An 18,720-nucleotide genomic window follows, 5' to 3' on the forward strand; every position below is an offset into this window, starting at 1 on the left:
TTTAAAGCCTTTGTGCTGAAGAACTTGCAGCTAGAAGTCTTTAAAGTAGGCAATAGACTATTAAAAGTCTAAACAAACTGCTGACTAAATTCATTCAGAAACTAAATTATTCAACAGTATCCAATACACATTGTCATAGCATGAATTTATAACTACCTACTCTTCTTGGGAGCATTTTGTGTAATTGCTATAGCTTGAATAGTAGGAACTAGATTATTCAATCACTTCAAACTGATCTGCAGTATCTGCAGAAATTGGATATGCATGCCTTCATGTTCCTGGCTTTTCTCAGGCGGAAAGTGAGTATTCTTATATGTAAATGTGAATATATGCAGAAAACTATTCAATTCTTTAGCCTATGTGACTTTCATGATGTTTGCATGATAGCATACTTCATAGAAACACAAACACGAATTCTAAAATCTGGAGAATTCCTGAAGGGTATTTAAAAATTAGTATCTATACCTTGTTCTATTCAAAGACCTGTGATAGGGTTATTTTGTCTTTTTGAACATTATTCACGTATCATACTACCGTATTTAAGGAATTTTAGTTGAAAAGCTTTATAGAAAGCATTTTGATATGTCTGGATATATTAAAAACTCAATATTGAAGAATGCATGTAGCAGTAAAAAAGTTAGCAAAGCACTCCCCCGTGCTGTGATTAATTTATATATTATCAAGGTCTTTATTATGAATGCAGTTCCTAATGTAGGCCTGTAATAAACAGAGTGTAATTGAATTTTCAATATTTTGCCACCAGGGAGTGATTTTCTTACAAGACCTCTGCTCCATCTTCTGGCTAATTGTCAGCAGTTACTCAGTATTACTGCATTAATGTCACCAAACAGTGAAAACAGAAGTTACCTGCTTCCATTACATGAAAGGAAGTGTGATTCCAACCCTTGCCTATTTACTGATTTTAATTGGTGTTCCATTATCAATTGCACCTTTATTAACATCACAAACTTTTTTGAAATTACAGCCTTGGAGGCAAACCAACCTTCTCATAAATTTGTCTTCATATAACATTTAAATCAATTTAAGTATTCCACGTAGTAAAAGCAGAAGCAGCCACAGCATCACGATTGGACTCTTACGATCTTAAAGGTCTTTTCCAACCTAAATGATTCAATGATGAGGATTTTCAGACACACTAGTCAGAACAGCCTTTTATGTAACACGAGTGAATGTTTTGTTTTGTGTCTTAGCAAATGGAGTGATAAATTTGGGAATTTTCAAATGCACATTGCCTTTCACTTCCATTACACGTTGTGTTACACTGCAAATATAGGAACAGCAAAATTACAGACTGTTGCATATGCAGAGGAAGGGTGATCAACTTAAGAGCCAAGGGCTAAGGTTTTTTGGAGATGTGGGTTCCACTCCTCGTCAGTATTTTCGTGAACGTCTTTGAATGTTTGGAGTAGTTTTATTAACTTTTGCTAGCAGTGCCAGGCTAGGAGGAGCCACAAACACTTGGCTGGAAGGGAATAGCATTACAATCTTCACATACTGGGCTTGTGAGCATAAAACTGTAGTTAATAAACTCCAATAAGAGAAAGTACAGGTGCAATTTTAAAGTAGCAATAATTAATTCATACCTTCAGGATGGGAGAACCATTTGACTGGCAAATGTTCTTTAGGAAAGGAACCAAGTACTGCAAGGGACTGTTCATAGGCTGTGAATCCACACAGTAATCATTTTGTGAAGGAAAAGAAAAAAAATCTGTTGGGATGCAAGCCTGAGTGTCATATGAAATAATCATAAAGCAATTCCCTCTGCATCTCTCAGCACTTGTAAGGCCTAACCTAGAGTGCCACTGGGATTCACAAGCCAATAAAGTTTTGGACCCAAGACATTAGAAAAGAAATAGAATAAGCTTAAATCAAAAGTGCAGAGTATTTCCTCTGAAGAAACAATGGCCTAAATGCTGGACTTTTTCTAAAGAAAGGAAATTGGTGGAAAGATCTTGTGCTTTTCCTGGAACCTACAAGGCTAATGGTAAGGGGCAGGGAACAACATTGTGGGTCATTTTGTCAGCAGGTCAAGAAATAATGTGCTAATTGTTGCAAGAGAGATGTTGCTTGGGCATTAGGGTAGCTAAGCACTGTTTGAGATGTCTTGGGAAGACTGTGAAATCTATCTCCCAGAGGTTTTCAGACCAGGTTAGTGTTTTATTAAGAATGGATAATCCTTCTCACTGTCTTGTTCATTCCTGTCAATCTTACCCCTACAGATTTCTATAAACAATGTGTAAAAAAAAAAAGTCACATTTTGAAAGCTGACAAAAGTAAAATGTCTAGCATATTTCACCTGTCTTGGTAAGCTGCTCTTAAAATAGTGTTTAATAACAATGTATATCTGTTATTTTTAATACTTTTGCAAGCTGGACTGTTGAGACTTGTTGTGATAATTTTTTTATTTTCTCAAACACCTGCTGGTTTGAGAATTTGCCAGGTTGCTTGGCATCCAAGTGCTGTATTTCAGATTCCAGCCCAAACTTCTATATTAACATGAGAAAAAAATAATCCCAGACCAGCAAATCTTTTTTTTTTTTACAGGATTCTACTGTCAAATATACAAATGCTGCTACGTGTATTTGCACTGTAGCAAATGAGCATCAGTGTACAGTTAGGTAAAATCAGTAACTTTCCTCCCACTTCCTTCCTTGCAGGGAGAAACACAAACAAAAGTGAAGGCAGAGAACGTGCTAGAGCAGGAATTGCTACCTATACTACAATCATGCTGTCTTCACCCCAATACAATCTCTTTCCAGTGCTTTTTCAAGCCAACCACTACTCAGAAATACTGTACTGAGGCAGGAGCAATGAGATGAGTGCTGAGAAAACAGGGCATGAACAAAGGAAGAGAGAGAATTAATTGGAAATGCTGCTGAGTGGTTTGGACCATTGACAAAATGGGGGCTGATATTTGTGCTTGAAGATGTGAATGGATTCAAAACTGGGGCAGGAGTAGTTTTAAGCACGCACAGTCCTTGAGAAAAGGAAGAAACTCAGGCATGTTTGTAAGATGAGAAAGCTGACAATTCTCTTTCTGATTAAGAATTGGAATACTAACTTTGCATGCAATTAATCAACAATATTATATGATGCTATAGTTGTTAGTCATGTATAAAAAATTAACTTACATAAGACATGAACTCAGACTCAGTAGCTGGATCATAGCTGTAATATCCTTAAAAATGTGTCCAAGGTAATTTTGAAGATCGGAATTAAGGTGCAGAGGCCACAATCTATCTCCTTGTCACCCATTAAGAATTACGTGCACTTTGTTATTCAATATAATCAACATAATTGTAGAACATGCACCTTATATTCTACGTACCATATTGTAATTGTACCTGAGCTCTTCTTCCAGCATAAAGAATCTGCATGGTTTTGATTCTTTCATGTTACTATGCAATAGTATAGAATATATGCCCTGAAAAGACATTATAATAACTCTATAGCATTCATATGCCTCCTGGAAACCTTACAAAAACTTCAAAGTGAGGAAATGCCTTCATTTCCCCGTGGTCTCTTTTGGCATGAGCACTAGGACTCTGCTTTTATCAGACCTGTCAGGTCTCATGATTTCAGGGGGAGACTGATTCCCTCAGAAAGGTTTCTCTGCCATTGCTTTTGTATCCCATGTACAGGAAAATAGTGCTGGAACATCTTGTGGCTCTGTAGTGCCTTGGCTGATGCCTACCTTTGATGGATAGGATCCTTTAACAATCTTACAGCAAGTGGAAAGCCCTTGAAATGGTGTGATCCTCTACTTTGGCCTTGCATTGCCATTCCTCTCCCCTTCTTATGTTACTGTAAGAGTAACATGTAAGAGCTGGCATGTTTCATGAGTTTCATCTTTTAGATTGCTGTAGCTTTATAAATCGTCTTCCCAAATTTCCATAGTGACAAACAGAGCTTTTCTGTTTCATACCTTTTATCTGTGAGTTTTGAAGCGTTTCTAATTTTTTTTTTTTAATGTGTCACAATTCATCAGCATTTCTACAAAGCAGGTGATGTATGGCCCTTCTTCAGATGCATAGCAGAAATGTAAATTCTGGTTTACTAATTGGGCCAGGTGTTTGTCATAGGAAAAGCAAGTATATATGAAGTTAAAAGTATTGTATTTTTCAGCTACGGAGGTAAGGATTTCTTGTCAAGTGGTACAGAGACAGGTGGAAAGCACATGTGAAAATAAATGTGAAGATTTTAGTATGTGGTTCCGAGATGAAATGTGCTGGCTGTAGAAGAATGGGGAGTGATCTATTTCAGTTGAGATCTATCCACTTAACACCCCCCCAAAAAAAAAAATCAGTAAAAATCACTTCAATGTTTTGAGGTACATTGCTACAGCTCCTCAGCAGCAGGATGGTTTTGGTACCTAGGAGGTAGACAATAATTGGACTGAAAATTGGACAGTGAGGTCATTTATGATGACAACACATAAAGTGAGAATTACTGCTTTGGTTGTAAGTGTACAGTATAGTTTTTGAGGCAGATGTAAATTGCAAGAAAAATTTGCAAGTGGTCAGAGGCTTAAAGTGGCTCTTGTTTTGCCAGCCTGGTTCAGTTCCATGAATGGGGGAAATGCAATGTCAAATCTGCTGGGAGTTTCTGGAAATTCTCAAACTGTAATTATATCCTTGAAACGAATTTGCATAGCTCCAGTTGAAATAATAAGGACATGCAAATACCAGTTTGAGATTTAGATATGTGCTGTGTTTTTTGCTTTTCAGGTGGATAATGAGTCTCTTTTGGCCCATAGGGTGAGAATACCATGATATATAACACAGAGCAGACAAGATCAAACTAGGAGTGAGGTACAGGCAGGGGGGATAGCTGAGCTCCTCAGGGCCAGTGCTTTATAATTTAGGTCTAGCGTGCATAAGGGACTTGAAGAAACCCCAGCTAAGAACTCAAAATGTAAAGTTCAGCAGTTAAATGAATACATTTTTTTTCCCAATATCACTTAAAGCTGCTACAAATTTAGCCCACAATGTGTACTTGGTTTCAGCTTCTGAAACAGAAAGTGTATCTCAAAAACTGTCAGTAAAATGTGTAAAAAACAATTCTGTAACAAATAATCTTGCCTGTTAAAAGGATAAACTGCTCTTTACTTGTCATTTTGAGGCTGGAAGAGGTATATTGAGAAAATACAGTATATTGAGAAATTACATCTATCTGTTTCCATATATTGTTCCAAATAAATATACAAATAGATCTTGTGCATTTCTTGATTGCTTTAAGAAATAGTGCTATTAAAGCAGTAGTGAAGCTGCCTTGAAAATAAAAGCAGCACTGACTGTTTTCTCTGTCTCCTTTATTCTTTCTCTTGAGGAATACGTTAGTGTAAGTGTAGTCTGTGTTTTCTTTGGTTTTAAGGTTTAAGATGTTGTCAGTAAAGATAATGTGTGTTTGATACCACTTGCAGTTTTTTCCATTGCTTTTTCCCACTCTTTTTAAATACTATCTCATTCTCTCACAGCATCCCTGAGTTGTACTGCTTTTCTAGGTCCCTGAGATCTTGTCTATATTAGCACAGTACCTCTGATAGGTGTTTTTGTTTAATATACTTAACTAATGCTTTCCAAATGCATTGAAGCAGATGGATGTATTCTGTTTGACATAAAGGTTCAGTATAGGTGGGATTTGTGTCCCTGCTGTTCTCTGTCAAGTCTGTGTTCTTCAGCAGGTCTTGTTAGAAGATGCCACCCCTCCCCCGACCCTTTTTTTTTTAAATTAATTTTTATCTTTTCTGTAAGTATGCAATGAACTGGAGTCTTAATGTGCTCCATCTCTACCACAAAAAATAGACTAACGATTTTTTGGTCCTTAGATTTATGTGAACTGGTGTGGGGGTTTATTCCTTGTAGCTATTGCTATATTGTTTTGTGTTACTTCATAAAAGAAAATCAGTGATTTCTTTGATGACACATCCAGAAGTATTTCACAAGCATAAATTCTCCATGTGTTAATGTCAATCTTATTTGGCAAAATTAGCTCAGGAAGGATTTGTCTGAATGGAGTCTACGCATTCATAATCAATGGAGAGGAACTTTAGAATGTGGATCAAGTACTTTGGGGCAGATGTAGATGCCAAGGCTGATTTTAGGTGAAATGTTTCTAACTCTGTGTGTGTCGTTGACTGTAGAGGAAGCATTAAAAAGCATTATACCTGATTTTGGTTATGTGCCTGGACTACCAGGATCTTAAGTCAGTTTAGAAGAAACACGCTTTTTTTGTTTTATTTTCCTAGTGTAAACTGTCCTCTTTTCCTTATATGGACAAAAAGTTCCTCCACAGTTTGGTTGGGAAAATGTGATGTTCAGAAATTACACTAGAGGAGTTGAATAAATCTGTTGTTAAGATAGTGTAGCAAAACCAAAGAAATCAACCACAACCCTTCTCCCTTACAGCAACCACCACTGACAACAAAACAGAGAAAGCTGTGGAGCAAAGAAAAAGTTAAAGGTACTGATACTGAAGGGAGCATGTATATTTTGCAGCAAAAATATTATTGAGGTGTAGTTGTTCCAAAGACTGAAAATAGCAAAAAATGAACAAAAATCATAGTGTCCAATATAACTCTTCTTATACTTGGTTATTTCCTAAATAATGAGAATAGTGTGTGTATTTGCCTTTTTTTCCTAGTTCACAGTACATATTGTAGGGGCCACAGATACTGTGCATGGCACAGAACATGGTAATAATACAGACACTGTGCTGTAGTCAAATGTGTGTGGGTTTTCTCCCCTCCATGAACAGTCTAGATTATAGTATTGTGTGCTATTTTAAAGCTTAGAAATTTGGTGATTTCTTCAGCATTCAGGGATGTAGAGCTAAAACATATTTATGTGACTTTGCTATCATTTTTAGTGTACTGGTAGTATTTTTTTTTCCTGACAAAATTTCATATTGTGTTCACATGTACTGTAATTCGGGCAGGGATTACTTCAAAGAAAGCCTTTAGCTTGAACTCTTAAAACTTGTAGTGGTTTGAAGGTGTGGTCTACTGTCTTTCATATGCTATTTGTAATGTAGACAGCCCTCCAAATAGAATTAAATGTAGTTTTATGAGTGATAGAATTGTTGTAGTGTTCTGTAAAAAATGGGAGACCAATATAGAACTTTAACATCTGTGTAGAAAAGTTATTAAATAAATATAAATTGACTTGGTTTCTACCACCTGTGATATGTAAGGTACTAAACATTGTTGGAAATGTTATTGCAGCCATTTCCTTATAAGCGGGTGATTTGGGGCTGGACATGGATCTTCACCTACACAAGTACATGTGCTGGTGCTGCTGCACCTTCAGCATGTGACATGCTTCTTTCTGCTCTGGTAGTAATTGCTAAGCAATAGAAATTTGGAACCCTGTGCATCATGTCCGAGCTAAGAAAGAACAGTTTGGGGGAAGTGCTAGACTTGCTTTAGTTTGGTGGGGTTTTTGTGGCTGTGGTGTGGCCAATGACTTTTCAGGTCTTTAGTTTTGAGTGAGTTCTCTCTGAAATGCCAGTATTATAATCAATAATTTTTTTCCCATCACGTAACGTTAGGCATCCAATAGGCAAGAGTCAGGTCTGTTGCAAATACAATGTTATTTGATTTTCACTCATTCTGCTTTAAAGTATGTTTCTAGCTTATTTACCTTTTTTTGCCATTTCTTCCCATGTCTTTTCACAAATATATCCTTCTTTCCATGTCATACACATAGCTTTTATTTTGGTCTGTTCCTAATAAAAAAATTTTCTGTATCAAGATAATAAAAAGAATCATGGTTTTTTATCATGTTCCTCATGATAGTAGCCATCAAACCCAGGCTATTGTTCCTTTAATAAAATAGGAGAATGGGTTTGGTTGCTCTACTAATAAAAGAGTTAAGAAAATGCTTCCACAGGCAATGCAAATTTGATTTTTAAAACAAGCCAACAACCCAAATAAGTTTCTAGGTTTTCACTTGTCACTGAAAAATCACTGACTGCTATAATTTTAAATTAGTCACTTTAGCAACTAATACCTGATGTGCTGAAGTGTGAAAATATGAAATTCAAAGAAAAAACAAATATGTATGCATATGTTAGTTCAGCAGAAAGAGTACCAGCATAGTGCATGTGTATCATTAGGAACAAATCACAAACATCAAGGTATTTCTGCAGATGCAGGGAGCTGTAGTTAATTTTCTATCAGAAGGTGACTGTTTAAAGGTCATTTCCCAAAGCATAAGTCAGATTCTTTGGGGATGTATCCTTTAGCTTCATCTAATGTTTCATTGACTGCATAAGCATTAAACTCGGTGAGAATGACAGGCTGTAGTAAGTGGATCCCAGGTGGGCCTTGGGATCTGCAGAGGCAGCTGTTCCCCAGCTCCGATAACTCTTTCAGATTTGCAGATCTTTTTGCATCTGACGTGGCATTCCAGGCCTTTGTACTGCCCAGTGCTGATGTTTTAAAGGAGACTGGCTTAATAATTTATTAACTGCTACATTTCCTGTGGGCTTTATCTGTGTGATGCTGTTGAGTCACTGATACGTGTAAATAATAGAAATTAACAGAAGCATGTTTTTTAAGAAAGCCAAAGCTTTTAAGCTTCTTTTTTTTCTCTTTTTTTTCCTTCTTTTTTTCTCCAAGGAATCCTCTGAGTATTTATTGTTGGTTTTTCTTTCGTAACCAGGTAAAAAGTTCCACATTTTAGTTCTGAGCTGAAACATGTTTTGAGCATGTTAACATCATGCCCTCCTCAAAATAATGATAATTAATAGTATAATGACATGATATTTTCCTGTTTATACACATTTTAAGCTACTGATATTGTTTCAACTTACTACCAGTATCAGTCTTTTTTAATGTCTATCTCAGCTTGTAGTGTGTGCATGTGTCAGTTCTTTCCCTTCAAATTCATGAAAGATATTATTGTGCCTTTGTAATATGTTAGTATAGGTTTTTGAAAGTTTTTAAATTTCCCAAAGGCCAACTGCTCCACAAATCTAGAAAAATATGATGAAGAAACTGTAGTACTTCTTCAGCATTTCTTGGCTAAGAGAAATAAAACTTTGTCTTCTGGTTCCCTGAATAAATACAGTAAAAAGTGCATAGAAATGCTGCATTTTGATACTTGCTTCTTTATTCCCTCCATGTCCACTTCTGGAAAATCAAAGCATAATGCAGTCTTATACATGCATACAGATTTATATCTATTTAAATATCAGTCCATATCTTCTGTTCCATATTTAAGACTTATGACACAGAATTACAGAATATTTACTATTACTATTTTCAGTAGTACTACTTTCACAAGCTGGAGTAGTGCAGTAGTGAATTTGGATCTTTGCGATATTTACTGGTCAGATACAAAACCAGTATAGTGCTGTATTTTAAAAAAACCTAATATATTTGTTTAGATATGTAACATAAAGACACCCCAAAACTAGAGGCATGAGGGCCTGCCTTTAAATAGAGTTTCATGTCATTCTTTATCCATATGTTTAAAAAAAAATTACAACCTGGAAAGTTTTATTATGCTCAGCGCCTCCTCTCTTCTCTTCTGTCAGGACTCCACTTAAACTTTGTGGAGGCACCAACAGGTATTGGGAAGCAATGTGACAATCCTTCTACAGAAGAAGTGAAATAAATGGGCTTTTTAGGTTTGTGAAAATCAGTCGAGCAATATCTGTACAGCTGAAAATATGTGGTAGTGTGGTAGAATAAATGTGGTAGAAGTTAATCCTGATATGACTGAGTTTTCCAACTCCAGCTGGTGCAGTCACTCTCTTGCTCTGTGTCCCTAAGTTAGGCAACAATGCTGTGCAGATTTTCACATGTTTTGATACTGCTTTTATTTCTGTGAAATCACCAATGCTCCATTATTAAAAAAAGCTGAGGTAATGATTTTGGGGCACTCGCAGACTTTATGCTGGTTTGAGAATCAGGATATGATAGTATGAATTATTTTTCATCTGTTCAGCAGCAGTCAGGCTCCATGGAGGCTGAGAGCACTGTGAAAGCTTTTCATATCTGAAAAATGGTAGACCAAACCTGATAAGTATCACCATTGAGCAGAACTGGTTCCTCACATAAAAAATGATATATCCTTTTCTGTAGGTAAGGCAAGCAAACAAGTCCTGCTGGTGAGACGTGTTCAAGATTCCCCTGAATAGGCTTAGGCTTTCTGGTGGAGGTTTGATGTGTAGCTCCAGTGTGAAAAGGGGCTCTGTGGAAATGACTGTTTCTGACTCAACTGCAGGGAGCTTTATATGAGCTTACAGTTCAGATTAGTAATGGAAGTGCTGATTTATAAATCCTTTTGTCTTGCGAAGTTAACACAGCTTTGGATTACTGAATTGTGTATTGGTCTGCCCTGGTCTTGCTTATAAATTAACAAAATTAGGTAGCTTTAAGTAAATATTTAAACTCCTCTCTTCATTGCTTTCCCAAAGGTGTTCTCAGTGGTGTTGCACTGATGCAGCTGAGACTGAATTCACCAGAAAGAACAGATCTGATTTACATCCAGGAGGAATTTATAGCACTGGCAGATATAAGAGAGAGATTTTATTCTTTGTAAAGGCAACAAATCCAGCATTAAAAATAATGAAGAACAATTAATAAAAAGTTTAAATACGCATCTTCAAAATAAAATAATTTAATCTATTTTTTTTAAACTCACATTAAATCTCTTTGGGTTTCCACAGTTTCTAAAATTATAATTGGCTTTACAAACATCCAAATGAAAAAACAAAACTGTAAAAGAGATCATTACTCATTAATGTATTTTTTCTTTGTGTTCAAAACTTAACAAACTTTTTTTCTTTGTGACTGAAATTTACGAGCCAGCATTTTTAAAATAGATTTTTAGCACTGTTGGAACAAACATCACTTTAGAGGAGATTCCCCCTACAGGCATGTGTCTCATACTACCTATCCCCAAAGCCAAATAGAAACGTGGTAGCACAGTTAAGGAACTCAATCTTTTGTGAACTTGAAGTAATTTTTAACTTGAGGTAAATATTTGGTTTGAGCCTCATAAAGAAAGCAACAGTTAATAATTTTTTTGTATTTGAATTAAATGAATAATTTTAATGCATATTAAAATGGAAAACTGGACATGTACAGTAGAGAGTGAACTATAAGAGAAACTGCTGGCTGATCACAGATTAGCTTGCCCAGGTAATTCTTGGACAGACAAAAATAAAAGGATGGAAATAGCGAATGACTGCTCCTGAACGTAGATACATTCAGCAGGGTGGGGGGGGGGGAACAACATAAAAAAGGACAGTACTTTACTTTGACTGAAGTTATTCTTTGCTTCAGTAGCTTTGCTACTTTAAAAGTACTGTCCTAATAAACAGAAAGTATATATGATATGTATTTTGTGAGCGTTGTAAATTAATCTCACCTTATTCAGTAGACTTTCACTAATTTAGTTGACTTTAGATCATGTTCCTATCTTGATGTTGCTTAACTGTGCCCCTTAGAGAGCTGATATTATGGAAAAATTTTATAGAAATAGAATATACATTTCTTTAAGAAACTAATTTTTTCTCCAGTTTGTTGTATCACTTACAGATTAGTAGTACAAATAACAAAGCACTTGTGCATTCATTAAGAGTTAGCTTTAACAAGCTAGGATGTTACACCTGGATACATCTACATATACCACTCTCATTGTCTCTTGTGGGAGTGATCAATATACACTGAATAACATAATTTGGTCCCTTCTTATTTATGTTGCAGTAACACAATACTGTAAACCAAATAAGTTGTTTTGTCATTTTTAATAACATTCTGTTTTTATTTAGGCATGCTTAATTCTGTTCATTTCTGACTCACTGATCTGTAACTGGGCAGAAATGAAATACATTCATGAAAAAGAAATAAAGTTTTCATCTTAATCAGTCAAGTGCAGCCACCACTGGACCACTCAGCTTACCTATTCTACTACCACATCAGTTTTAGATAAAAAATTTAATTAGTTCAATGCACAGGAATTAGTATGAGAGAAAAAATAGTATTGTAAGATCACAAATTTAGAAGCACTGATTAAGATATATTTTTTGCAGGTATTTAGAAATTATTTCAGTTAATCTACAAAGACAGAGAGGATGGGATACCTGCAGTAAAGTCCAAACACCAGACTTTTTATGACTAGTTTAATGTTAAGAGATCTTAGAATATTTCCTTGATGAGACTGGTTGGAATTTGTATCTTACACATGCTGATAAATACTACTGACACCTTATAAATAAAGAGCAATAGTCTCAGTCAAGAAAAGCATTGTCCCTAAGTAGGGATGCTAATTTACAAAGTCCAATTAGATACCATGTAATAAATGGACAGAAAATTGTCCTTGAAGTCAAGCCATGGCTCTGTTTTCCCTTGAGATTTGGGAGATTTGCTCTAGCAGGTAAATTGGTGATATTCATTGTCAACTGTACTCTGTGTGTCTCCCACCACGCTGCCATGCACTGTTTGCTAGTTTATGAGTTTAGCTGGCACTACCACATCAACCTTAGCACATACCTTCGAAAATTCTTTAGTTGTGACAGAGGGCATGAGCAAAAGATTGGGGTGGTCTCTGAGGTCTTAAAGGCCCTCAGCTCCATCAGTCTTGGTATCACTATGTGCTTACTATATTGATTTTTTTTCTTTTGCAAGGAAAAAAATACATTTATTTTGAAAAATAAATTGTAAAATAATCTCTTAGCAAGTCTTAAAAGTGCATCAATCTGATGAGTTTTTTGGGCTGACCAGCTTTTCAGAGTATTTTATTTGAGTTTTGTTGATTAGCAAAAGCTTTATTTCTAGTCACCTTGCCACTGTTGTTTAGAAATGTTGTTTTAAAAATGGAATTGATTTTTTATTAAGAAGCCTTTACTTTCAGCTACAGATAAGCCAAATTGACACAGAATATTCTTAAAGCATATGCAGCGGATTGTCTGAATTGCTAAGCTGTCTTCTCAGGTACTTTGCTAATGTGGCATTGATCAATCTAGAGATCCCAAACTGTAGAGAAGTGATAGGAGTATTGGCCACAGGATGCACTACAAGCCAGAAAGATAAATTGTTTGGGTTGTCTTTTTGCAAGTTTAAGGTCACAATTCATTCATCTTGTTACTTTTCTGTATCCCTTTAGTGGCTTCAATTGCAGGATTAAATATTGAATGGTGGCAGATCATTCAATATATGGCTCTTCTACTTTGGCATTAGAAGGCTTTTCATGCTTAAAATGGAACATTGTGCACACAGAATGCCAAAGGTAGTCGTGCTGATGATCTGTTCTGTAAGATTAATCCCACAACAACGTTATCAGGCAATTCTTAACACATTGATTTATTCCTGATATGACACTTCTGAAACAAATGGATAAATGCTTGGCATATACTCAGCATCCTAGGAGGGAGAATGTGGAATTGAACCCTCTACAGAAAAGATCCATGTTTAAAATTAACCCCTTAAAAGCTTGGTCAGGAAGGTGTTTAGGCTGAAATTCATGGCAACTCATGCAAAGCGGGTATGTAGGAAACAGGAACAAGGTAACAGAGAGGATTCTTCCCCAGAGACCAGATCATAGTCTGCAGATTTGTCACACACCTTATGTACAGTAATAGTTGTGCCTTTCTACGTTTCAAGTAGAGAAATGCTTCATGTTTCATGTTTTAGTGCCTCTGGCTTCCCTCAGAAAGGCTCTTCTCTGCCCCCCTGCAGGGCTCTGCTCCGAATCCCCCCGGAAGGTGCAAGATCCCTTGCAGACCTTTGCCACACAGCTCTCCTCTTACAGTTGGTGAACAAGGGCAGGCTTTGCAAGGCTTTTCTTTAGTTTTTTGCACTGGTGAAAGGAGTGAGAGAATTTTGCCTCCAATATTTGTCACCTGTACAAACTGCATAAACACCTTGTGTGCTTTCAAAGAATAATACATATGGAATGTGAAAAGCAGCACAGCTGTTGAAGGTAGGTGCATTTGCAGGTTTTCCACCTAGTATTATGACTGTAGTAAAAACCAGCTAAAGAGAGTTCTATTGATTCAAGCTTTAAAGCTGTTTTTTGTAAGGTTTCAAAATTGGCATTGTATATTGTATGTTATGGGTTTTTTTGTTAAATGTCTGCAAGTTGAGAGAGCCCCTGGATTTCAAAAGCACATGGTAACTTCAGCAGGTGAGAAGTATCTTCAGAGGTGAAAATGTAGTTTTGCTTTTTCAAATTATATCTAATAATTAAATATGTATTACGTATGAGTTTGGACAAAAGTGAGATCCAGTTTCAGTCCTGCATCTGACTTGTGGACACTGTCATTGGGTGGAATCAAAAGCCTCTGGTTAGGTGCCTGCACTTCCTAACAGTGTATCAATATACTGCCTGTACAGATGTCTTACACTGATATTCACAAAAGGCTGAGCCATCAGCATCACTCATGTAGCCGAGAAGGTGCTGCAGCAGTAATATCCAGGAAGGAACTTGTACCCAGGGCTGTAAGGTGACACCTGAACATTTACATTCATAATAAAGGGCTTTTTCCTTTGGATCTGAGTGCTCCAAGCATATCTACGCTTCCTTGCAAAATTAGAGGGAAGTGCCCTCTCTGATTATGTCTTTTATCATCCCTCAAAAATTACCACAGGTGATTGACACATAGATACATATATCTAATACATGTATGTATTAAACCCCTCTATTTCCAAAATTATTTGAACCCAGGTATCTCATTTCACAAAGAACTTTTGAGACTCCTGGAGTCCCAGTACTTCTGGAAGTCATCCAGGTATGATATGGATATGGAGAAGTCTGCTACAAGTGCCACATGTGACTAAAACTTTGTTAGGCAAGAAAGAGCAGTTTTAATAAAGAAGGCTGACAGAGACCCGCCCAAAGATGTCCAGTGTGGTAGTCAGCCAGAGCACATTTCTTGGAAGTCAGAGATATATTTTTTAAACACTTTCATAATCAAATTCTCACAAAGCACCATTTTAGTGCCACGTAAGCGGTATAAGAAGGATCCTGTCGTTCACTTCTTTATGATTCAGTCTGTGTGTGTCCAAAAGTGAAGCACACCCCTGGTGCACTTTTCAAAACATAAGTTTGCCGTGTTAAATGGATGAGCTTAGTGATACTGACTAGAGATGTTAGGACAAAATTGTTCCTGAGGTTTATTCAGCCATCAATGTGGGTTGTGGTTTTAAGTATGAAAAACATACACTAGGCCAGTTTGGGTTCTTAGATGAGTGTTTTTTACCATGCTGAATTTATATAAATATTAAGATGCATGAATTCTGCTTGTCTGTCTGCCAAAACTTCATCTGGATATGGTTAATAGAATCTATAGCTACTGTTCATGTGCTAATGTCTGCCAGTATTCAGGCTAGCTAACAAGACTATTGCTTTCTTTGCAGTTTCTTCATGTAAGTGATCCTTTAAACTGACCATCTTAATACATTTGGATTTTAAATATCTGTTGAAATGAATTACTTGAATCAGAAGTTGAAGCTTTTCAATATTCAACTTTTTTTTAATGCCATTAAATGTTTCTGTTGTATGTAGCACTTTTTACAGTTTGTTTTAATCTGGCAACTTGTTTATTCCTAGTGCCAGTATAATAAGAAGCTTACTTAGCAATGGTTTTTACTGGAAAATAGTGTGTAGGAAATGCTCTACAGCTGGCCATATGTATGTTTGAAAATGTAACATCTGTGTGAATAGTGGTCTTAGTTACAAAAAACTGGCATCCTGATTCCTTGAATTTGGTGACAAGTAAGTGTTTATATTCAAAGATTTGTTACAAGAATCACAAATGATATTGACCATACAATTAAAAATATACATATATTATTTGGATGGTTTTTTTCTTTAGCCAAAATCCTTGCTTGTACTGAAAGGACATTTTAATGAATTTGGCTGCTGTTCACATTGTAATACCATCAAAGTCAAAATGCAATATGACCAAAAGGTCCTTTTTGTGCATCAAGCATCTGTTCCAGTATTTGTGCTGTAGATTCATTTTTCATACTATCCACCTATGATAATGCAAGATTCTTTTTGATCTCACAGAGAATTAGACATAAGAATTATCTGCAGTAATGTAGTAATGTGGTAATTCAGATTCTAAAGCAAAATTTCTCCTTGGTGTTTGAAATACTTTTTTTGGAATATCTTCTGTTACAATTACATTCCATACGAGGACATTCTTAGATAGCTACATGTGCTCCCTAGGGGCTTGCTTACCTCTAACATAGATTGCAGATAAATTGCTGCATAGGTGTCATGGTGTAGACACCACAAATTTTAATGAAATTCTCTTTTTTTAAATTGGTATAAATGTTTCTCCTGGGCTCGAAGATGAAATAGTAAAGATGAGAAAAACAGCATGTTACATTCTTAAATCTACAGGATGATAAACTCACCAATTACTTGAAAAGTTGGCTGGAATGGTTTTCCTTATTTTAAAAAAAATAAATGTTGATTTTTCTGCTTATAAAGAGATTCAATATGCTCATTTCTTTTTTCTCAATTTTTTTTGGCACTGTAAAATTAATAACTTCATTATCACATACTCACTGGCCTTATATTTTGTTGTTTCATTTTTGCCTGTTAGATTGGCATAAAACTCAAGGTGCAATTTTGGAGGTGAAAAGCATCACTGGCCTGGAGATTTTGACTTCTGATATATGTGAATATGTGAACCAGCATTCCTCTCTTGATAAGCAATATATGTGACCCATGACGGGCAGCTTGCTGTTTAGGTGGAGGAAAATATTACAGCTAGAGCATGCAGGCTTCTGCTCCACTGGACTTGGAATAGATTAGTAAAATACTCTCTGAGCTTGAAGGGCTTTACTTTTGGTTTTCTTTCCCCATGATGGATAATAGATAAACTCATATGCAAGTTTATTGCAAGATTCCTTTGAGACCCCTAGCTTTTTATGAATGGAAAGGTCATTTATAAATGTTCAACTTCATTGTATTTTATTATTTTTCCCATAGGACAAGATCAGTGTGTTTTCTGTAAGAGACTGCAATCAGATTTTACAACCACACAGATTTAATGTTGTACATATTACTTGTGTTCAATGACTGAAGACTCTGTAATGAAAAATACTTTTGATTTCAGCCCATGGAGGTCTCCTTTATTCATACCTTACAGTCTTCAAACCAGAACACAGACTTATACAAGGCCAGGAGCCTTCAATTCCAAGTTGTTGATGCAGGGTCAATCTTTGCCTTGACTATGGTTTTCTGTAAACTTTCTAAAAAACTTCGGTACAGTTTTCTCTGAAACATCTGATATTTCTTTGTCACAGTGGCCTTGAGGTCCACTATTGGTAGATCTCTGTTTGAACCATGGGGTGGTCATATTGATGCTTGGTTTGGTCACTTAATTATACTTCATATTTGTATTTGCTGAATCTTACTCCTTTGGGCATAACACATCTTTTACTCACTATAATGTCTAGTTTGTTGTCATCTATTTTGAAAACATTAATGTTAAGTAGAAAAATCTTTACCCAGGAAAAGTCAAGGAGTTGAATGTGTAGGGCAACAGGCTGAATTCATTATTGCAACATAAAATGTCAGTCAGTAAATTTGAGAGTTAAAGCCATAAAAACAGCTCTGTGATCTGATAGATTCAGCATCAGGCTGAAATCCTTCATGCATTTTTTCTCTGGTTTAAAGCTCTCAAGGCAACTTGGATTTTTTTTTTTTAGTAAGGCTTGATAGCAAACTCCATCCCTGTATTTGCATTATCACTATTTCCAGAACCCCCACTCTCCATCTCTCACCAGAAGAAACACCATTTCCAACTGCAAAGTTCTTGATAGGCATTTAAAGGAGCATCGTTAAAGTTTAGAAGCAGTTTCCCAAAATCTTGGGAAAAGCATGGGAGTAGGATGAGTTCCTCATCGTGGAGTATTTTGCATATGGGAGGGGAAGAAATTTTTCCATATTCCAAACCAGACAATTGATGAGAACCTCAGCTATATCTGAGAAAGCTTCTAAAAGGTTTGTGTGGAACATGTTCTCCAGCATGCAGATGTGTCAATGACAAGTTCCATGTTTTGCATTTTTTTACATAAAAGAGAACAGCTAGAATACTTTCAAGGTCCAAGGTGCAGGACTGTATTCTTACCTCAAGGGAACATTAAACTCAGAGTAGGAAGGAGAATATGAAGTGTCTCACTTCGCACACATCAATGTGGGAGTAATGTGCAGTTCAAACTCATGGTATTTCCTCTTAAAAGGCTTAGGACAGATAGTTTCTCTTAAACTAATAGATGTTTTTGTCAGTAGTAGTAGTAGTGTACAGCTGTGTGAAGTACCAACTTCTCTGTGAAGCATTCAGGGGCCTATGTGGCTTTGGATTTGTAGATTCAGCTCAGTGTGTAGTGTTGGACACAGATGTTGGATAGCTCTATCATATTAGTATTTAAGTGGCGCATAGGTAGGACTCGTAGGTAGGACCATAAGCATCGAATTGGTGTTTTGACTATATATGAATTGCACCATACTAGTGCGTTCAGCCTGCACAAGACCACATTTTTGGAAACTGTTTAACACAATCTATTGGCCAAAGAGAAGTGAGCCTGCTCACTTCACTGTTTTCACAGTGGGGTCTGTTATTTCACACGGTAGTACAGTGGTTCCGAGTTCATTTGTTAGTGTTCTGAGACAAGTTGATTTATTACCCTGAAGGGAGAGCATTATGGGCCTGTAGCATATTTAATAG

The 18,720-nt window shown here is 36.3% G+C and overlaps 1 protein-coding gene across 7 annotated transcripts in view; it reads left to right on the forward strand.

The window, feature by feature from the left end:
- TENM3 (teneurin transmembrane protein 3) overlaps positions 1-18,720 on the forward strand; it is a 413,821-nt gene that overhangs the window by 128,180 nt on the left and 266,921 nt on the right. Inside the window, exons 1-2 of one of the 7 annotated variants that reach the window (XM_082282295.1) lie at positions 6,470-6,483; positions 8,642-8,684. The exons of the other annotated variants lie outside the window; for them this stretch is intronic. The gene's annotated coding sequence lies outside the window, so the exon portion shown is untranslated. Of the gene's footprint in view, positions 1-6,469; positions 6,484-8,641; positions 8,685-18,720 lie in introns of those variants that run through there. 7 annotated transcript variants of the gene reach the window in all.

Source organism: Coloeus monedula (genome assembly GCF_965178545.1).
Source record: "Coloeus monedula genome assembly, chromosome: 5".
Lineage (NCBI taxonomy): Eukaryota > Metazoa > Chordata > Aves > Passeriformes > Corvidae > Coloeus > Coloeus monedula.